At 34.7% G+C, this 24137-nt stretch overlaps 1 protein-coding gene and 2 long non-coding RNA genes across 11 annotated transcripts in view; 1 reads left to right on the plus strand and 2 right to left on the minus strand.

The window, feature by feature from the left end:
- The window catches only part of LOC127863181 (uncharacterized), a 397789-nt gene that overhangs the window by 328724 nt on the left and 44928 nt on the right, over positions 1–24137 (minus strand). The gene's annotated exons all lie outside the window — the stretch shown is intronic.
- On the plus strand, positions 1531–3013 carry LOC127863192 (uncharacterized). The gene is made up of 2 exons (XR_008040977.1): positions 1531–1820; positions 2475–3013. It is a non-coding gene; the product is annotated as an uncharacterized LOC127863192 (long non-coding RNA).
- Positions 18645–20556, minus strand: LOC127863199 (uncharacterized). Its single transcript, XR_008040987.1, has 2 exons — positions 19951–20556; positions 18645–19331 (listed from the first exon to the last, which is right to left on the minus strand). It is a non-coding gene; the product is annotated as an uncharacterized LOC127863199 (long non-coding RNA).

Here is a 24137-nt window from a genome sequence, read left to right on the forward strand (position 1 = left end):
TTTCCCCCGAGTGTAACAATTTACTAATATCTTCTGTATTTCTTATGAGCTCTAACAGATACACAAAAACATATCTAAAAATGTTTTAATTGTTTTAGCTGGCATTCAGTAATGTATAAGTACTTTATAGTAATACTAAAAAGTTGTGTATAATGCTGTTACATTGACTTGTTCAATATATCAAAATCAGTTACATTTATTCATATTTAGAATATTCAGCATATTTTTCCGTCTATGAGTAAGTTGAATTTAAGAACTGAAGTGTGTCTATGGCATGCACAAATAATGTTAAGTTATTTATAACTTTTTTCCAACTCTTAGACTTGATTTGCCTAGAAATATATGATGATGTCAATTTCGATTAACAATCTTTGTTGATTAAATACATTTTATTTTATAATCTTCAATAAATTTTATCATTAATACTTCAAACAATTTCCTTACATACCTCACCATGAAGGCCCTTTCAATACTGTTTGGTGCCTATATTAGCAGTATTGTACTTATCCTGAGCTTCTGACTCTGTGAAAACAGTTATAAATATGTTGATAGTTTTAATACTGAACTATTTTATTGGAAAAGTGTTAGTACTTAGAGAATCAAGGAAAATCTATTTCATAATTATATGCGTTGGTTATATGCTTAGCATACATGAAAGTTGTTTTGTGTGTTTCGTTTTGTTTTGCAGTTTATGAAGAAAAAAATCATGTCATTATAATATTTCCATTAAAAGAAACATGACAATTTTTAACCAAAATGTGTGTTTTGCTGGACACATAAGATATGTATCGCCACATGTACCAGAACATGCCAATGCGACGTTGTTTTAGACTTATTCGGCGCGGAGAAAACGGTATTCCCTGACATGTGCGTGCTCAACAACAGTTGATCTATAAGTTGTCCGTGTATAACAGCCATGTGCGTGCTCAACAGCAATCGTCAAAACCAGTCAAAACTCAACTTTACCTTGAAAGTAACGCCATTAGCAATCGATGTATCCATTTTTTGCCAGTTTCAATGCGTCCGCATGAACAACTGGTGCCAATACAGTGCTAATTAGTGTGAAAACATAAATATTATTGCTAGTCCGTGTACAACAGCAATTGGCGGTTCAGGAAATCGCAAAATATTCCATGAGTAATCTCCACACTCAGACCAACCAGAGGGAAACGGTTGATACTCGATGAAACCGCGTCTGACTGGCCCTATGATAGGCGTCATCCGATTAAAAACAAGTAGGTAATAAGGCAGATGTACCTGTTTAAACACTCAATTTTCCATCTTATCGAGACATCGGCGGCCATGTTTTCTCAATTCTGCCCACGCGATTCCCCGCATTGTCAATGCGGTGGTATGATAAACAAGAAATATCTTTAAAAAAGATATACGGCATTGATAGTTCAATGAATGAGATCAAGGATAGCGAATGTCTTTTTTCTGTGCAGTTCTTAGCTGCATCACACGCAGTACGGGATGTTACGCGGAGTTTTCGCGGCTTATTTTACATTTTTACATATTGCTGGTCATAAACCTATAGATACAAAACAAAAAACCAAAAGAAGAATGGAAGTGAAATAAAAACATACTAGTCAACCGGCCACACGAGAAGTATCCGTATTTATAGGCGCGTTCTTCGAACAAACCTGTTTTAGTGGTTTGATTCGATTATTAACAGTATCGATAATCATCGCGCTCATGCTTAATACATTGGTCAATATGGTGGAATAATTATTGTTAAATTAATCAAAAATAATATTTATCATTGTTTTGTTGAAAACACATTAAGAATCTACATATTTCTGGTCTAAAGAAAATTCCAGGTCACCTAGCGCTCATGCTTAATACATTGGTCAATATGGTGGAATAATTATTGTTAAATTAATCAAAAATAATATTTATCATTGTTTTGTTGAAAACACATTAAAGGGGCCTTTTCACAGATTTTGGCATTTTTTTTAACTTATTCATTAAATGCTTTATATTGATAAATGTAAACATTGGATCGTAAAAGCTCCAGTAAAAAATCAAGAAACAAAATAAAAAAAGGAAAAGAACATTGCCCGGAGCAGGTTTCGAACCAGTGATCCCTGGAGTCCTGCCAGAGTCCTGAAGTAAAAACGATTTAGCCTACTGAGCTATTCCGCCGAGTACACATTCTTAACGTATTTTATACCTTATATAAGCAATCTTCGTAGTTTCACAAAATTTAACGACAAAAACAGAACTCTCCAAATTATTCAATCGTTTCGCGTTGCAACGCTTTATAATTTCTAGGTTTTAAAATCGTCAAAAGATGCATATAATGGCTATATTAGAGCATGGTTAATGTTCAGTATTACTGTTTCCTCACAAATATCATAACTAAAACGAAAACTTACGAATCTGAAACAACTTTTTTCAATTTTGTCAATTTACCAAAGCGTGAAAATATCCCTTTAAGAATCTACATATTTCTGGTCTAAAGAAAATTCCAGGTCACCTAGTTCACGGATAGCGTATTTATTATATAACTATTATTTTACTGGCCGCGAACTCCGGAGATGACCTGTATATAAACTCTGACATTCATACACTGGCCGCGAATTGACCCGGGTTGAAATGCAATGTATTAAAGTGAGGCCTCGCTTCCACTGCTCTTTATACTTTTACATGTTAACATGTTGACAAGAATATGGAAGTAAGTACTAAATATGAGAACATAGCCTTTAAATATAAACGCGTTGCGCTGGTAATTCTCTGAAAATAAAAGGTGTACGCACAAACTGTATTTATGTCGAGAATTGAGTGTAAAACTGTTCTATCTATTAAGCCTTTTCATTAGAAATAAAATTGTTTCATGCAGTAAAACAGTGTTACAAAGACGCGGATATGTTTCCAATGTTCTGGTGGAATACTCAAATCAGCCAATGGAATAAATGAAGTGTATTCATTCGTACCTAGCCGCGGGAAATTTTATTTGAATTTTATTGGACACTTACAAAGGTCAGGAGAGGTGAAAAGCTGGCTTAATTCAGGTTACGCCGAAAAATCAATATTGGTTCAGGTCTTTTGTCATTTAATACCTTCATTAATGACTGATTCAGGTCGATGCTGGATACGTAAATCGTTGTTTTATGCATCGTGAACAAATCGTGAACATATGTTCATTACTTTCATAAGACACTAATTAGTCTGCGAAACGTTGGTTTGGCTCGATTGGTCATGGAAGGCTCGGGTACTACTTACATGTAACCCGGGTACGGTAAATATACTAAAACGTACCCGGGAATTTTAACGCTAAATCGGTCGTTGCCGGCTTTTTTTTTTCATTTTGCTTACATTGATGTCAATTGTCTGTTAAATGGCCTCTAAATTATCGGAACTCGTACTCAAAAAGCATGTTGATGCAGTTTGCTTTTTAAAAGAAAAGTTTGTTTAAGATAAACAATATCGTTTTACGGTAATCGGTAGCACGTGTTACGACATCGGAATTTGGGCGGGAATACAACTCGGGTACAGTCTAATATCGACCGGGTACATTTAAGCATATTTAAGGATGAAATAAATTGATGATATGAGCAATTTATTTACATACCCCGCAAACAGATATCACTTTGTGTCTAAAACTACAAGCTAAAGTCAAACGAAACAGTTTTCAAGTGTGTACCTATTCACAAAAGTTTATTTTGTATTTTAACAAAAAATATTGTATGAAAACATTTGTTTACCGAGTCCACCTATTTTTGTTATACATCTTCTAAAAATGATATTAATTGCGAAATGCACAATATCTACTAAGTTTAGCAGCATTGACGGTATATATACTCTATCGTACTGGACTATTTATTGAAATTAGCAAAGTTCATTTTAATAAAGTATTATTACAAAATGTTTAATTGCATGCATACCTGTGGAAGATAGCACGAATACTATTATATACAATTTTCAAAGTCTTAAAACTACTGCATGCGAATGTTATTTTTACGAAAAGATACACACTATATAAAAAAACATAATGCATTAATTTTTGAAAAAAGTGCACACTATTCATAAAATGGCTAAGTCAACATTGCAAAGGATACTTATTTATATTTCTGTTAACATTTTTAAAAAGACATTCGGTCATTCGAAACCGGGAAGTTGTCGAGTTAAAGCTAAGATGTATGAATACATAATTATCCGTTGAGGATTTTAAAACTCACCAGTGGATTTCAAAAAGGCAGTTTTGAAAAATAAAAATTTAATCGGCCACTTGCATTGCATCGAGTATTGTGATCACATTGCGCATGCGCGTGTCCGTAACTTTGACAGCAAATATTCTGAGAGGTCTTTACAATATGTCCAGACAGAATTAAAAATATTTTTATCATTATTTAAGATAATTTCGTTAAAAACCAACACATTTAAAGCTTCATAATATTAACACTATTATTTAAATAAAAGCCTGAATCAATTGTTTTCCCTAATGTATATTGAGTATGAATAGATATTATTTCCATATACGATTGAAACTCTCCGTGTTGATTTAAAACACGTCGAAAACCAAAAGTCGCAGTGCTGTAGTGAATATGGTGTCCGCCTAGCGATCGGGAGGTCACGGATTCGATCCACACAGTGGGAGCGTTCATTAGATTCCCCCAATATACACCAAGTACTGGTTCTAGTCAAAGGAAACGGACTCGGGAGCGTTTCAAATAATAAGCCTTAGGCTTTCTATACAATCGAGATCAAATGAATAGGTTTATATTAAATTAAAAGTTTGCAAAATACACAGGTTCCAATATCAATGTCATACCTCTGTCATTGGTGTTTAAGCTATAAACAAATACTAATAATGAGAATGCATGCACAATTATCCTACTTAGTGTTTCTCCAGGAATAAATTGAACATTACTGTTGTAAACTCAGTGAACACCCTAAATGCTGAACATGTTTTATGTTATATTGGTCTTTCTTTTGATATACAAATTATGTTAAGTTTTCTTGTGTAGATGTTAATAACGTATTCAAAAAGGTTAGTTGTCATACAAAAATAAAAAGGTTATTCCCACGGTAACCAGGGCTCCCGCTGCCGTTCGCCAGATTCGCCAATGGCGAAAATTTAGCAAATTCGGCGAATAAAATAATCGTTTGGCGAAAACGTCTGGCGAACGATTTTTGTCAGGAAAAAATCGTTCGCCGGACGTTTTTGCCAAACGATTATTTTCCTGACAAATGCCATTCCAGATAGTAAACTCTTTCAGCTTTAGACTGCTTCAATACATACGGAATATAACGCTAGTCAATTGTTTCAAGAGTTTGTATCACTCGAGTGGCTTGTGTGATGACGTATCACACGAGAGGCGGAGCCTCGAGTGTGATGCAAAATAGCACAGGCCACGAGAGTGATACAAACTCTTGGAACAATTGACTAGCGTAATATTCCTTCTATCATATACAACAACTAACGAAAACAGTTAACAATTGTATTGTTTACTTTAACAAAACTGAAAAAAACAATGACTAAAACGGTACGCCATAGTTTTTAAGACGCGTATGAATACAGTTTATGTACATTAACATGCAAACATTCAAACCGGGAAAACACAGGTTTCCGACACGCTTACCTTAATGCCATCGTTAATCCAATGTTTATAACAATTAAGTTGACAACTTTTATCCGATGTTTAAAACAAAAACGTTGAAACAATATGCACTTCTACTCCTATTCTTCCATGTCTTTATCGAAACTTAGTTTAAACCACACTATTTTATTGTGTTCCTATCGAAATCAACATTTAAGCATAATAAACACACACTCCAAAATACGTTTTGAATTCGTTCGATACTTTTTACAAATAGTTTACTGTTAAAAAACACCACATCCCACAGGTCCTTAAATTGCAGAGAGTTTAGATAAAACTATTGTGTTTCGTCACAGAAATGATGTCACACGATGTTCTATGTAATATATTTCGTAATATAAAATATTTATATTTTCGGTGCGCGGAATGTGACGTCATTAAATGGGTCGAAGTAGTCCGGCTAGTATGGTAATACGGAATTTGAAACAGCGAGAAGCGTAATACGGGATTTTTTATTTCAAAGATTGATACAACCTGTATTTTGTTAAATGCATTAAACAGGCATATAATAAATTCCCGTATTATTGAACCGCAAAATTGATACGCAGTCTGCATTAACACCTGTCAGAAACCGGATATTGAGACAAAGGAAACTGACTGGTGTAACCGTTGATCTTATCGGCTTAAATAAACAATTACATCTGATTAAACATTGCTGCCGATTCAATCAATTTGAGTAAAAGCCGTTAGCGAATTATGAACTTAGTCACATAATGAACGTAAGTAAAGAAGTTAATAATTGATTTTAATTTCGAGAAGTTCTTAATGTTTGTAATGATTAAAGGCTAAATGCGTTACAATTGTGAATGAGGATAGATGAAGGGGTATAAAACCCTTGACATTTACGGTGAAGGTGTCGGAAATTGTGACTTCCATAATGGCGACCATAGGCAATACAGTAAGCGTCCTTTGGACTCGGACGAATCTAATGATCCGGTCTTAAAAAAAATCAAATCTGATAATAGATCATTTAAAGATTTCGGAATTCATGTGGTTAGTTTATAATGCAAAATCAAAAACGATGTATTGCAAAATATGCATACAGTTTCAAAAATCAAATTCATTCACATCTGGGTGTAGTATGTTGAAAAAAGAAACACGAAAAATCAAAAGGTAATATAAAAGAATGACAATCATTTATATTAAAATGTATATACATGATTTTTTTTTTATTATTAATAATATATTAAAAATAACAATAATAATTTATGTTCATAATAAATATATATTGACACTTTTCAAAATGAGTTTTTTGTTTTGAAATTTAGCATATTTGAAAACATCCATGACAAATGCGCAGGTTGCAGCAATATCCAAAAGTGAAGCGGCTGTAGTGTTGGCTATGACTAATGTGTACTTTGCTACTTTGCTGCACAACTGTGGTTTTTTTCGGCGTAAGCTGCATAAGCCAGCTTTTCACCATGACTTGACCTTTGTAAGTGTCCAATAAAATTCAAATAAAATTTCCCGCGGCTAGGTACGAATGAATACACTTCATTTATTCCATTGGCTGATTTGAGTATACCACCAGAACATTGGAAACATATCCGCGTCTTTGTACCACTGTTTTACTGTATGAAACAATTTCATCTCTAATAAAAAGGCTAAATAGATAGAACAGTTTTACACTCAATTCTCGACATCAATACAGTTTGTGCGTACACCTTTTATTTTCAGAGTATTACCAGCGCAAAAGCGTTTATACTTAAAAGGCTATGTTCTCATATTTAGTACTTACTTCCATATTCCTGTCAACATGTTAACATGTAAAAGTATAAAGAGCAGTGGAAGCGAGGCCTCACTTTAAAGAATTGCATTTCAACCCGCGAGGTTTCGGGTCAAGTCGCGGACATTCAGAGTTTATATACAGGTCATCACCGGAGTTCGCGGTCAGTAAAATAATCGTTATATAATAAAGACGCTATCCGTGAACTAGGTTACCTGGAATTTTCTTTAGACCAGAAATATGTTAAAAGAAGATATTCAGCAATATAATTATGGTATGTCAATAATAGATTCTTAATGTGTTTTCAACAATACAATGATAAATATTATTTTTAATAAATTTAACAATAATTATTCCACCATTTGCCTAATGTACTAAAGTGATATTATGAGCATGTAACAGTTTATAGGTGTCTATCGCAACCGTTGATTATTTTTGATGTTTCTACTTCATATACACTTATAGTAATTAATGCAGCATCAACATACTAAAACAATATACCAGAAAGAGACAAATAATGCATTTGAATATTAACCGTACTTTCGTTTGACAACTGATCATGCGTTTAAGAGTTGAACCTAAATTTAGTTTTAGTGCAGATTTGTTCATACGACACAAAGACACAATATTGTTTTACGGATCATTTCGGCTTACAGGACTGGGTGGGTCACGTAAGAATATCGAATATAAAATATATTTTTATAAACAACTGGTAGCAAGGTGAGTTGCAGATAATTGATCAGTAACCACATTTTAACTAACTATTTTGACCTGTTAATTCTTTTCAGCTCAATTCAACAGTGCAAAATGCCCATAATATCACTTTAAGCATGAGCACGATGATTCTCGATACTGTTAATAATCGAATCAAATAGCAATGCCCGACAGACCACTAAAACAGGTTTGTTCTCGTGTGGCCGGTTGACTCATATGTTTAAATTTCACTTCCATTCTTCTTTTGGTTTTCTGTTTTGTATCTATAGGTTTATGACCAGCAATATGTTATAATGTAAAATAAGCCGCGAAAACTCCCCGTAACATCCCGTACTGCGTGTGATGCAGCTAAGAACTGCACAGAAAAAGACATTCGCTATCCTTGATCTCATTCATTAAACTATTTACGCCGTATATCTTTTTTAAAGATATTTCTTGTTTGTTATGCACACATGATGATTATAGTAATAAACATATTAAAGCTTCTTTGTTCAGTTTCTTCTTTTACACTACTGTAGCCTATACTTACAACAGGTGGTTCCGAATGCTTTGCTAATACTTTGGCTACAGTTTCTAAAATTTGGCTACAAAAAAATCCATTTGGCTAAAATGTTGGCTACAAAAATTTTTGGGCCAGGGGGAGCCCTGGTAACTTAATGATACAAGCATAACAAATATAATCTCTCAGTAATTTGTTTAGGAACTGTCCATGTCATGTAACGATTAGATAATATATAAAAAGGAAAAACATTTTTTGTGTGAATATGATACAACGATGTGGAGTTTTTTTATGAATTTTTGGAGAGGTGTGACACATCGTTATTTACGTTTCACGGAGCTCAGGTGTTCAGTAGCCTTAACCATACTATAATAGACATATCAAAAGGTCTTGTGAAAAGTAACTGATCATACAGAATTTAGTAATGTTCATACTAAAAAACATAATACATGACAGTAGTGAGAAAATACCGGTAATCGCATTGTTTACAAAGTATTTATGCGACAGGGTGGCAATCAGCTATTATGCTGTTAACATTTATGGGAAATGAACTAAATATACATTGGTTATTTGGTCATAACACACAGTATGCCACCAGCGTTTACGCTGCACAATGCTCCGGTGGCCATCCCTCGTAAAGCAAACATTTGCTGTTAACCCTTCACCACTTAGATACGTATTTTGACGTGTTTGTAGTCCCTTAGAAAGTTCTTTTTAATTTCAGATCTGTCTCACTAGATTCAAGTTTTTAAGGTTTCATTTCCATCCCATAGATACTGATAAGCAGCAAACAGTATAAAACCTTAACAGACTGCCAGTTTCTCGCAGGCTGTTCTGGTTATATGCTATTTGCACATTTTCACTTTGCCTTTGAGTGGGAAAGGGTTAAGAGTCTAACGGTGGTTTCTGATATTTAAATGATGTAGCAGATAAAACAGCTCTACCCTCAAGTCTTAATATTCATTTATGATGCTGATTTAATTGCTGTTTGTAATTTGATGTCCAATTGATTCTAAACAAGCAGATTCAATTATAGCGGGTATACCATGTATTATAAGCGTTCTTTAGTGCTCTACATTATTAACCCATTAAAGCCGAGTGGACTGTCCCATTCTTCTAAATTGGATCAATTTATTTGCAAAATTAGGAATGTCTAGTATATTTATTTCTATATTTAGAATATTTCTTACAGAAATTCCTTCTAGCAATCAGCGCAGACCCTGATGAGACGCCGCATCATGCTGGGTCTACGCTGTTTGCGAATGCCTTTTTTCTAGATGTTAGGCATAAATGGTTTAATAAAACGGTACAGAAATTTGATATCAAAAATTTCTTTGTTTAAAAGATATTTCAAGTCTTAATACTATTAATATAAAGTGCAGAACAACTAAAGCATGTGCCATTGTATGTAAGCTATAACTATAATACAAATTAAAGTCGTTATGTGGCGAACTGCATTAACAAAATTTTTGGATTGTTATTTAGAACGTTGTAGATTATAACATCGGTGTTGTATATTACGTTAAACCACATGTAACGCATTACAGGTTGCGAATCGCATTGAGTTCAATAGTTGAGTATAACAAAGTGATGCTATTCAGCAGACACGAATGTCAGTAAGGCATTCTCAAATGTTGTTGTTGACATCAAATATGCTGGAAACTATGCAAGTTTGTGAAAATCTCCATTTTCGCCATATCGTCATGTGTCGCATGTCATTACTGTCCTCCTGTTTGTGACATGATATCAATGGATACCTCCACCTCAGATGTCACTTCACACCCCGTTGTCGATCATGTTTTCAAATTATCTTAGCCATTCAAACGTGCAGTTGGCAGGTTAGATGTTACCGGATTCTCTTCACTAAAGTACCAAGCTGGCAGGGTTACATGACACTTTTAGCTACATATTGCTGGACCACTCTTAAAGGTTGCATGTAAGAATGTGTCACCAACTGTCGTCTAAACTTAAATCCAATATTATGATGGACAGGATTTATATCAGTACCGCGATTTTTCGTTCAGATATGCAAACCTTATGTAAATTCATATTGTATATTTTTTTGCGCTCTGAGAAAATCGGGCTAAATGCTTGTGCGTAAAGTGTCGTGCCATATTAGCCTGTGCAGTCCGCACGGACTGCAAAGAAGAAACTTCCTTGAAACGAAAAATACCATGAAAGCAGAAAGTGTCGTTCCAGTTTAGATCGTTTGTTTTGCACAGGACGACACTTGACGCTCATATGAGTCGCGTTCTGAGAAAACTGTGCATAATGCATGTGCGTAAAGTGTCGTCCAAGATAAGCCGGAATAGTCCGCACAGGCTAATCAGGGACGACACTTTCTGCCTAAATTGGATGTTTGCTTAGAAGAGACTTCATTTAAACGAAAAATGTCATCAAAGCGGAAAGTTTCGTCCCTGATTAGCCTTTGCGGACATCACAGGCTAATCTGGGACGACACTTTAAGCATATGCATTATGCCTAGTTTTCTCAGGACGCGACTCATATATTAAGCCCCTTTTTCCGAAAGCGAGACTCACATCTTTGATTTGTAGGCCTTCCAAGCTATCAAAATCCTAAAATAAACAACTATTTTCCATTAAGATCAATTATATCAAGAATGTGTTTGTATCAAAATAAAATCATGATGTAATTGGCAATGAAATTCATTATATTATATTTATATCAAAAACACGTATTCCAGTTTTATTTACAATTGATTTATATTATTTATTATCAATTTCATTTCAAACGGAATGTTAATCGTTTCACCAACGAATATCATTTATTCCCGCCATATAAGCTTACAAACGGCTGTAATTACTATCGCGTTTTACAACATATTGTGTTCATTTTTGTAACACCTGGTGGTATCGCATAGTTATTTTGGTAATAAATCCCATCACTGTGATATAAAGTGCACAACACTTTTTGATCCCCACTGTGGGAGCGTTCTTTACATCTCCCCCTTGAGCTAAAATACATAATTTATGATTGAGCACAAAACAAAAAATGCAACAACAACAACAAAAACACAAAAACAAAATACTCCTGAGTCCCATTATTGGACCGGTAAATCGGTGAGCCCTGGCAGAAAGGCTACCATGTTGAATAAGATTAGAACATACAGGCTCTGTCTCTGCATCAGCAACCCTCGTTGGACTCTTGTTCGCATTACAAGATTCTTCGTGTAACGCATTTGAGTGAACAGTTTACAATGCCATTGCATTACGCACCACATACAAGTGTAAATATTTGGTTTTTTCAATATATTCAATAGACATAAAGTCCATGAGTACACATGATCAAAACAATGTAACATATATTAAAGCATGGCATGTGATCAGTATTGAATTTCATCAGTTGTTAAATAAAGTATTAATACATGAAAAGGTCTAGGTCATGTTTTGTTTTGGATTACAGCATTTAGAATCTAGTTAACAATAACTGCTATAACGATAGCATCAAAAACAACAAAGAATAGCATATTGTCTGTGACCATGTGTAAGATTTCCGCCGTGATACAGTATACTAAGAGACAAGAAATTTACTCATGCTGCTACAACCACTGTAAAGTTGCACAATTGGTTTTGCCGCGCCCAAGTTACAGGCGAAAAATGTCTTCTCGGATGTTTTGTAATCAACCGTAAAAACATAAACAAGTAAACCCCAGAATAAATGTGTCCTTTCCCCGCGGCGTTAAATGCGTGAAACTTAAGACTATTTTTCAACGCTACAACAAAACAAAACAACAACAAAATTATAGAATGTAAAATTAACAATAAGAACGGTATAAAATTTTATTATTTATTTGAATCTTGGAATTTTGATGAAATTGTTGTATTTTACCATTCCAAAATTCTACCATTGATAAATCAAGCAAATTAAAAGGAAATATTTGACTTATTTGAAAACAATTGTTTACAATTGTTTATCTGCTACTATGGATAGCACCAGAGGCATAAAATTGCTCTAAACGTGCTAATAATGTATTGTACAACACACACTTAACAAAACTGGGTCTTTTCTAATCTGCACCAATACTGAATAGAAATCAAAATGGTATAACTCGTTACTTTTATAGAAAGTAATAAACTATTTATAAAAAAATACTTACCTTTTTCTAAAACAATTTCAGAAACATATAATGATTAAGGCTCCATTAAGACCCTATAACCACAAACTACTGGCCCTATGTTCTTAAGTCCTCAACAATTTATACCAGGCCGTTGCAGAAAAAAGATGGACGTATGTGTCCATTACGCTCAAGATCCGTCACATTTAATGAACATTTAAGAAATAATCGACGGGTAACCGTTGGTTATTGCGGTAATAACCAACGGTATGGAGTTCCGATGCGTAGGAATTTTGAACGACATGCCGTTGGTTATTACCGCAATAACCAACGGTTACCCGTCGATTATTGCGATTCTAACACGATTTCATTAATAAATTACCCGCGATTTAAAGGTTATAAATGAGAATGATATTAACCGAACGTCCTCCACTTTTCCGCGAAAACGCGACGTCACCACAACAATGAAAATCAAATGATGTCGTTTCTTATTCATAAACAGTGCGCGGAAAATCAAAAGTGACGTCATACAGCCGTTGGTATATCGGGGCAATAACCCACGGTAGATATTCTACTTTGTATATAGAAAACAAGTCACGTGCCGTGGTAGAATTAAGAAATAATCGACGGGTAACCGTTGGTTATTGCGGTAATAACCAACTGTATGGAGTTCCGATGAGTAGGAATTAAAACACGAGGGCGTAGCTCGAGTGGTTTGATAACAAGCATCGTAACGACATACCGTTGGTTATTACCGCAATAATCAACGGTTACCCGTCGATTATTCTAACACGATTTCATTAATAAGTTACCCGCGATATTAAGGTTATAAATGAGAATTATATTAACCGAACGTCCTTCACTTTTCCGCGAAAACGTGACGTCATCACAACAATGAAAATCAAATGACGTCGTCTTCATTCATAAACAGTGCGCGGACAATCAAATGTGACGTCATACTAACAACCGTTGGTATATCGGGGTAATAACCCACGGTAGGATTCTTCTTTGTATATAGAAAACAAGTCACGTGCCGTGGTAGAATAAACATAAACGTACACCTGACCATATGTTATAACGTTTTGAATTCATTATAACAATTGTTTTAGGGTAGGACATATTTTGAAGTGTCAAGTTTGACATAATTAACACATTGCGGAAAGGTCTGTGCGTGGAGCAGAACAAATGCCTTTAAGTGTTGGTAAACTACAAAAAAGCTGCATTGCTTTGTAGAAATGATTTGTTTTCTTGCCATACAACACAAACTTATCCTGTCTTGATCATAGCTGATTTTTTTCTACTCGGCAAAAGATGTTGAGTGCGATCGCACTCAACGCACCCCCGCCTTGGCTACGGGTATGGTTCACAGCTGGAAACTAACACGAAATGCATTCGACGCCGTTAGTGTGGTGACTCGGTCTGCTTTAAAGACTGAGGTTATGGTTCCCCACATGCATGAATACTATACAATTCTTTTATTTTTCCAGTTTGAGTAGTGGAGCTCCATAAACCCATAATGCTTAGCATAGACAGTTCCACAAGTGTTGTACATTAATTTTAATGTTTAATGCGTGCTTTTGGTTTGTGTCTTATGCTGCTACGGAGTCAGACTGGAACTGGTCACTTGCCATAGACAAAGAATCTATTGTTATAATTGGAGCCTGTCATGACGAATGTACCGAACGGAAAGAAGTTTGCACAGCACGTAATGTTGTTACTACTGCACATAATGATGTAACTGCTGCACGTAATGACGAATGTACCGAACGTAAAGACGTTTGCACAGGGCATAATGATAAAACTACTGCACATAATGAGTCATGACGAATGTACCGAACGTAAAGAAGTTTGCACAGCACGTAATGTTGTTACTACTGCACATAATGATGTAACTGCTGCACGTAATGACGAATGTACCGAACGTAAAGACGTTTGCACAGCGCATAATGATAAAACTATTACGCATAATGTTGAATGTACAGAACGTCAAGAAGTTTGGACATAACATAATGTTGTTACTACTTCGCGTAATGCTTTAACTACTGCATACAATGACGAAAGTACCGCACGTAAAGAAACTTGCACAAAGCATAATGTATATTCCACTGAAAATATGGATTAATGTACTGCAAACAACGAAAACAGTCATATGAAGTCAGTAATGGCGTTCCATAGCGATGAATGATTGCCGCGTAATTGTTTGGCTTACTAAATGAACGTTGTATTTAGTCACGATGCATTCGGTCACAGAAGGAAACACTTTTCCACGGGGTATAGTACCAGAAAGGCCGTTTACCAAAAAGGCCTTCCCAAAAAGGCCGCATAAGTGAACCAAAAAGGCCTCATAGTATACCAGAAAGGCCATGCAACATTTTGTACTATCATTGAGTATTTATGCTGATATTTTATTATCATATATATTAAAAAGTCATATTAATTCTGGTTTTAACGTTTAGTCTACTTAAAAGCCGGTAATTTTATAATCAAAGTCGGCAAAAATTGTTCGTTAGCTGCAATATTTTCCTTGAGTAGCTATTTCAGTTTTTGAATTAAAAGCCGTAAATTTTGTAATCAAAGACGGCAAAATTATCGCCAATTATCGCATATGTATTGTTCGTTAGTAACAATATGTTTCCTTGAGTAGATACCTCATTTTTTAAAATTAAAAGCCGTTAATTTTGTAATCAAAGTCGGCATAATTATCGCCGATTATCACTAGGAATTATCCGTTTAAGAAAATAAGAATTTCTTTGAACTTGCTGTTTGCATCTAAAAGTGTAACAAATTAGTAATGAAGGTGTTGTAAACTACGTGGCGGCCAGATATATATATAAGATCCAGAATTATTAAGATATATATATACATTGCGCTTGACAGAGCCATCACGCGCCTGAGGATGGGAACCACCCTATTACCCGGTGGCGCAGGAAAGTATGTCCTCGGTATAGACCCTGCATGTCCTAGGTGCCAGGAACCACTCGCTGCGCCCCACATGCTGCTACACTGTCCTAACCATAAGGCGCAGAGGGACCACCTCGAAGCTGCATTGCACTCCCATGGACTAGTTTTTAACCTTACCAACGTGCTAGACCCCAAGGGAGCAGCTAGGGGCCCGGTCTTCTCTGCCCTCGCCAAATACCTACTAGATTGTCAAATAACTGACAAAATCTAGGTCATTGGGGGAGGGAGAGCAGCCAACACCCACCTAATTATACAGTCTTGTGACTGTTTTCTTTTAAAAATGTGTAATCTCTACACAGACCTGATGTAATCAAATAATTGTGTTGGATTTGTGTCGCTTGTACACAACCTTTATTTTAGCTTTTAATGGGATTATTGTTCTACCCCGCCCTTTCTAAATCAGGCCAATGGCATTGACCTGGTCTTCTTTATTTTAATACATTTTTTATGAGAGCATGACGTTAGTCCACCATTTACATTTTTCAGTTTTTCGGCGTCAGCTGTATACGCCAGCTTTTCACCTTAGCCTGACCTTTGTTAGCGTCAAATAGAACTCAAATAAAACTTCCCGCGGCCAAGTACAGATGAATACACTTCATTGACTGCATTGGCTGATTTGATAATACCACTAGAACATTGGAAACATGTCCGCGTCTTTGTAACACTGTTTTACTGCGTGTTCAGCATGAAACAGTTTTATCTCTAATAAAAGGGCTTTATAGATAGAACAGTTTTACACTCAATCTCGACATCAATACAGTTTGTGCGTACATCTTTTATTTTCAGAGGATTTTCAGCGCGAGAACGTTGTGTACTTAAAGGCCATGTTCTCATATTTAGTACTGACTTCCATATTCCTGTCAACATGTTATATGTAAAAGTATAAAGAGCAGTGGAAGCGATGCCTCACTTTAATGTGTTGCATTTCAACCCGCAAGGTATAAGGGGTCAGTTCGCGGTTAGTGTGTTTGAATGTCAGAGTTTATATACAGATCAGACCTTCTGTGCTGTTCGGAGTTCGCGGTCAGTTATATAATAGTTATATAATAAAGACGCTATAGCGTGAACTAGGTGAACCGGAATTTTCTTTACCACCAGAAAGATGTGAAATGAAGATATCCAGCGATATTATTTTATGGCATGTCAATAATAGATTCTTAATGTGTTTTCAACAATACCATGATAAATATTATTTTTAATTAATTAACAAGAATTATTCCATCATATTTACTAATGTATTATTGCAGCATATTGACTAATGTATTAAGTATGAGCGCGATGATTCTCGATACTGTTAATAATCGAATCAAATACACGTAGCAATTCCCGATAAACCACTCAAACAGGTTTGTTCGAAGAACGCGCGTATACATATTTAAAATATGTACGGAGACTTCGCGTGTGGCCGGTTGACTTTGGTTTTCTTTTTTGTATCTATAGGTTTATGACCAGCAATATGTAATAATGTAAAATAAGCCGCGAAAACTCCGCGTAACATCCCGTACTGCGTTTGATGCAGCTAAAAACTGCACAGAAAAAGATATTAGCTATCCTTGATCTCATTCATTTAAATCTTTACCTTCCATAAACTCCAACCACAATCAACGCCGTATATCTTTTTTAAAGATATTTCTTGTTTAATATAATCATATTTTATGGCACTTCTTACTACAAGAAAGGACGAGGCTGTCCAGTAACCTGGGATTGTTGGCTGCATTGCACCCCCTCCCTTCCTCTTTGACACCCCATCCTTTCCCCTTCAAACTCGAAGAACCATGTCGGACTGGAGTGCACGGTACAGGGCCTTATACCATGATAAATACCTATTTAGCCCTATCCAGGACAAAGTATTGTCGACTTTGTTGAAACTGCTAATTTTGATCCTTGGAGTACATCAAATATTGTTATAACTGCTATTTTGTGTAGCAATTTCATTATTTTTGTGAAAAACTGCTATTTTATATAGCAAATTGCCTTAATTTTTATCTCAATATTGCTATTCCTACACCATAGCAACCATTTTACTTTGTATTGCACTAACTCATGTTAAAAATTGCTACTTTTAGAGCAAATATCCTTTTTTTATATTAAATTGCTATTTTATATAGCAAATTGCCTCAGTTTTTCTGTTTAATTGTCATTTTGCATACCATACAAGGTACTATAGTATTATTTCCTCCATTGTCATCACCAATATATTAATAATATTGGTTAGACTAGAGCTTTTTGGGTTTATTTTAATGCATCTAGGTAATATTTGGTCTTTTTACCATTTTATATCTAACCATTATCAATTTTCCTTCAATAGTATACAAACTATTTTTCATTTACTGTGCACTCCCTCTGGTTCAGGGGAAACAACCATTGAAGTCTCCATCACCACAATTACCTCCCTTAGTACAACTGAGTGACACCACCTCTGCTGGCTTTTCTCTTCCCCCACCCACATCGGCCTACACTTCCAAAAATCTCTCCTTCTTTCATCCCTCCAGGGTGGCAACATCCCGGGTGTACTTTGTCCAGGGTTTTCCATGGAAATCCATGGAAAATATGAGGCTGGAGTATTCGGACTAAGTTTCCAGCCTTTTCCAGCGTCAATATTTAAAAAAAAAGGGTGGACAATTGTCCATGGTATGTGGAAATAGCCTGGAATAGTTTCCATGGTTTTCCAGGCTCCCTGGAATAATTACCATGGATCAATTTCCAGGGTTTTCCAGCCAGCATGGAATAAATACCGTCAGAATACTCCATGTAATCTGGAAAACCATGGAAAACCATGGATTTTTTTCCAGGGTTTTCCAGATTACATGGAGTATTCGGACGGTATTTTTTCCATGCTGGCTGGCAAACCCTGGAAAATGTTCCAGGGTTTTTCTTTGTTTAATATTCCATGGATGCCTGGTATAACATGGAAAATTGTCCAGCGTTTACCATGGTCACTGAATAGAAAAAGAAATTTCTGGTCTAAAAACAATATTCATGTATTAAATGAATACAATACTCACAGCTTAAATAAATCATAATTTAAGGTTAGATTAAAACAAAACAAAAAATCAACATAATGCCTTAGTTTCTTCGATGTATTATTTTGTTCACAATTCATCAAAATATAACATCAGATTACAAATTGTGTTACATTTATTTAACAAATTATTCAGATCAAACAAGTGTTGTTTAATACATGCTTACAAAGCCTCTAGGTCCATTATCATAAATCAGGCCCTTACATAACAGAACAGGCGCTACTTTAAAAGTTAAAAAGTATAATGCAACCTTAACAACATGTATTCAAAGTAACAAAATACAAGCAAGTCAAGTAATATACAGTAACAATTCACGAACCCTGTACAAACGATATACAAGAAACAAAATGAAAAATTTAAGTTATTTAAGCTACTTCATGTTTGTCACAATATATGTAGCTGCCCATGAGCACAAGGATACTATTTTTCTCAGCTACTTTCACTTTAATGCAATTTAGGTGCTCAATTTCATTAAAATACTTTTATATAATTTTATTGTTCAAAGAAATTCAGAACATAATGCATGTACATGTATTACTTTCCAAGTGACAGTTTAAAATATAATTGCAAGTCTAAAACTTGTGAAGGCAGCTTAGTAAATTATAAGTACCCAGGTGGGATAAAATTACAGTTTTTAAAAACTTTTTTGTTAATAGGCTGGGCTTCAGTAGGTCGTGGATCTTTTATAGAACTTGTACTGCTGGTATACTGTACGGCTCCTGCATGATCTCTGAAAGAAAAACAAAGCAAACAATATTACAAGAAAGTCATAAGTTTTTTACATTCATCTGTAAAAGTAAATGTGCAGCAATCATATGATTGAATATCTATACTTCAATGCTCATTCATATTTTAATCTATTTTAGATATTTCATATCACTGCTCAATTCGGTACATCTGGCTTTTTTGTATTTGAGCGAACATTTACGATCCTAAGTAGTTAGCAATTATTTCTTTTCCATTTACTGAAATTTATTCTCTTAAAGTTTGCAAGCAGGCTTTAATCTACTTGCAAACAGGCAACCACACAGGAAAACTGAGACTTTCAAGTGAATAAATTGTTGATTTAACTTATATTTTTATATGACTCTCTTTTATTTTGAAATTTATATTGTTGTTTTCTTAAATGCCCCAAAACGGGGTACACTAGCATGTATCTGGAAACTCAAACATATATAGGAATTTTATATTCAGATATTGCTATATGAAAGATATGCTAATTTGCTAATTCATATAAAAATAACCTGTAATTGAAACTAGACCAAAATATTGGATACCAAAAAGACAAAATACTTTCAGGTGGTTAACATTTAATTACTTATATGAGCCCGGGGCATAACAATATTTACCATGAATTTGTGGCCATGTTAGTCCTCTTGGTAAATGCGCCAAAAGAGCCGCTTTGCTGTCTTGGGTTATTTCCCTGCCAAACTCTGCAGTATCTTCCATCAACTGGTCAGCTACAGTTAAAGCACATAATGAAAATGTATATAGAAAATAATTCAAGTATTGTTTTAAATATTTAGTAAAATTGTCTTTAAATAATAACTTACAATGAAGTTAATACATCACAAAGCATAGCATAACAAAATTTGTAGGTATGATTAGTACAAATTTATTATTGCTATAATTAGAATGATGTGTAATTCTATTGGTATGAAAATGTACAGTGAAACCTAAAAAACAATGCTATTGGTTTAATTAATTTATTTATAAACATTAACAGCATTAATGAGCATTGAGTTCTCATCATGCACAGCACATAACTCCCTTAGCCTCAGTTCCCTAGCCATGCATTATAAACTTCCGATACTACATTCAAGCTTATTAATATCTCCACATAGGACTTCCTTTATCAAGCTGCAAACTGCACTTAGTGAAAATGTGTGTGACAGCTGCTTTTAAACTTCTATATTTGCCATACTTTTACCTAAAATGTCACATAAAAAAGGTCTACAATGATGACATAAGAAAAATAAATTTAAAGGAATATTTAGAAATAATGAAAAGCACAAACCTTCAGTTGTTGTTCTATTCCTAGACAGACTTCTGAAACACTTGTATGCATCACTTTTTAACAACATTTCATGTCAATTTCCAAATGATATCCATACATTATTATTTTAAGAAATTCTTGTTAATGGAAAAACTCATTAACTCTACTGTTTGTGAACATTACATTAACTTCATTTTAACAACAAGTTTAACCTGCAATTTTTCTACAATACGCCAGAATTTCAATCTAACAGGTAAACTTTCTGTATTTGAACTCAGCCAATCAGAAAAGGCTGTGATATTTTATAACCAATAGATTAGCAGCAGACATATCTGACTCACACACAGGTTTATCAGATAGTTTGTTAATTGCAAACCTGGACTGTAGTTAAATATTGAGTGTGTATACACCTTGAACAGGGTTAAAGAATTTAAACTTGTAGACATTGCTTTGAAAGTTACTACTATTACTTCTACTACTAGTACTACTACTACTACTACTACTACTTCTGCAAAACTACTACTACTATAACAACAGCCACAACAACAACAACAACAACAACAACAACTACTACTACTACTACTACTACTACTACTACTACTACTACTACTACTACTACTACTACTACTACTACTACTACTACTACTACTACTGCTACTTCTACTTATACTACTACTTCTACTACTACTACTTCTACTACTACTACTATTACTACTACTACAACTGCTGCTACTACTGCTACTACTTCTACTACTGCTTCAACTACTACTAGTGCTTCAACTACTACTACTACTACTGCTACTGCTGCTGCTGCTACTACTCCTGCTGCTGCTGCTGCTACTACTACTGCTGCTGCTGCTACTACTACTACTACAACTCCTGCTGCAGCGACTACTACTACTACTACTGCTGCTGCTGCTGCTGTTACTACTACTACTACTACTACTACTACTACTACCACTTATACTACTACTACTACTACTACTACTACTACTACTACTACTACTACTAGTACTTAAACTACTATTGCTACTACTACTGCTACTACTATTGCTACTGATGCTGCTGATGCTGCTACTGCTACTACTGCTGCTGCTGCTACTTCTACTACTACTACTTCTACTACTACTACTGCTGCTGCTGCTAATGCTACTTCCTTAACTACTACTACTACTGCTGCTACTAGTATTGTTATTATTATTTATACTACTATTGCTACCGTTACTGAGTCTATTCCTGTAAATGCTAAAACAACAACACAATAATAACTGCTACTACTGCTACTGTCACTTAAATTTGCACCAATAGTATAATTATCAGTAGTTTAACTGCTTATACAACTTATACAACAACCACTTTTACTTCTACTCCTACAACATATTCTACTGCCAGCCTCAGCATTACTACTTCTACCACTACTACTACTACTATAACTACTACTATTTCTGCCCAAACTATGCACATTGTTTTATGTTTTATTCATATGTTGTGTAAATTGTTGAACCCTGATTTACTTTGAATAAAATGTGTTGCATTTTTATAAGTTATTTTCTCCTCTTATAAAGTCTAAGTTTTTTCCAGGGTCAGCTGAAAATGTTAGAGTCTTTTCCATGCTTAAAAAATTCTATGTTCCACTTTCCATGCTATCTGGAAATATTTTCCATGGTTATCCAGCCTTAATCCAGCGTTTTCCATTCCTTTTCCATGCTTTTCCATCCAAGGCTGGAAAATGCTTGGAAAAAAAGTCCACGTTTCATGGACATTTCTAGAACAAAACCCTGGAAAACCCTGGAAACTGTTTCAAATTCCAGGGATTTCCATGGAATTCCATGTTATACCATGGATTTCCAGCCTAAGTTCCATGATTACCCTGGACAATGTACACCCGGGATGTATTTTAAATATATAAATGCATATAGTTCTGTACATATTTTAAATAATGTACCTTCTTGTACAAATTTAGCTGTTTCTGTCTCATTTTTAACTGTAAAGCACATTGTCTTACCCTTAATTTTTATGTGGCCCTATGAAGGTGACCGTTTGGAGACATGTAAGTTATTGCCCTTAACATATAAGTTTTTTTTTACTAAACCCACTTTTAAATACCCCGGTATTGTTTTAACGCCACTCTGGGGGGACCTCTCTTCGCCATAGCCCAATCTTCCTTAAGTTCCATACAGACAGGGTCTTACGTTGGAGCATTACGGCTATATTCCCTGTCTGCAAGTGTTCAACATTGAGCCACATACATAAACTTGTACTCATTACTTTTTAACAACTCAATACTCAACTGCAACATAAATATATAATTGAGAGTTACACTCCCTATGTGTTATCATATATTGTCTTTTTTTCCTTTCCGTTTCATATAATTACATGTACACATGCAACTTCACTTTACATTTGAGAGCTGTTAAATCAGGCTCTGGCATCCCTATTAATTAAAGTTCATATATATAAACATATCTCACCAATGATTAGATCTTGTTGTGTGGCATTTAGTTTAAACCTTAAATATACTCATAAAAATGGTACTTGACTGTGTATGTAAACATATTGTGGCAATGTTCATCCACTTTGTGATCTGGAAAACCCTCAAGTATTTCTATTGTATTATTCAAACATATACACATATGTGTATCCCTTTTTCTATAAGACTTATATTTAAATAGTCCTATTTGGACTCTAACATTTAAAACACAGATCACAAAGTCTAAAGACTCCAACAAAACCCATTGCAGTATATACTGAACAGTGGGTCTAGTAATGATGATGCCACATACAACAGTAAGTGTGTTTTCACCATCTTTACTTATAAAAATTGGGCTATTCTTTCTCTCTCTCCTCCCAGGGATGTATATGTCTATTATACATCCCTGCTCCTCCTTAAAAAACAAAACAAACAATAACATACAATAACAACATCATATTAATGATAATAATTAATAATAAGCACAGTAACATAACATAAACATAATAATTTATAACTATAAAATAAGTCCAAGTTCTTTTGGATTTATCATCTTTTTCTTTCATTTATATTTTTTGCATATAAACTATTATTGTTTACTTTTTCTTAAAGTACAAATTCAGCCGTGGGAAAATCTATTTATAAAACGGATTGACCTACTGGCAATCCGTAATAAGAAATTTCGGCCAATCAGCGCCATCGTTCTATAAGCGCATCAACCAATTAAAACGCCGCTTTTTAACAGCGATAGGCATATCCACTGTAAAGTACTGCGTCTTTTTAACGCTTCATATAAAGGTTATATATTTTTAAACCAATAGATTTTTATTAAGGCACCGCACCAACACTGCCAAGTTTTATATTTATATCAATCGTACAGCCCAGTAAAATCGGGCTGTCCATTTTATGGCCGTTTTCGACCTTTTTAAGCAGAGTTATATGTTAAGCAGTGTGCTCGGGCAATGGTTTTTAACCGAAGTCCCGAGGGTAAATAACCCCATTAGTCAGTCGGATATATATATATATATATATATATATATATATATATATATATATATATATATATATAT

This window comes from Dreissena polymorpha, unplaced genomic scaffold (genome assembly GCF_020536995.1).
Source record: "Dreissena polymorpha isolate Duluth1 unplaced genomic scaffold, UMN_Dpol_1.0 chrUn002, whole genome shotgun sequence".
Classification (NCBI taxonomy): domain Eukaryota; kingdom Metazoa; phylum Mollusca; class Bivalvia; order Myida; family Dreissenidae; genus Dreissena; species Dreissena polymorpha.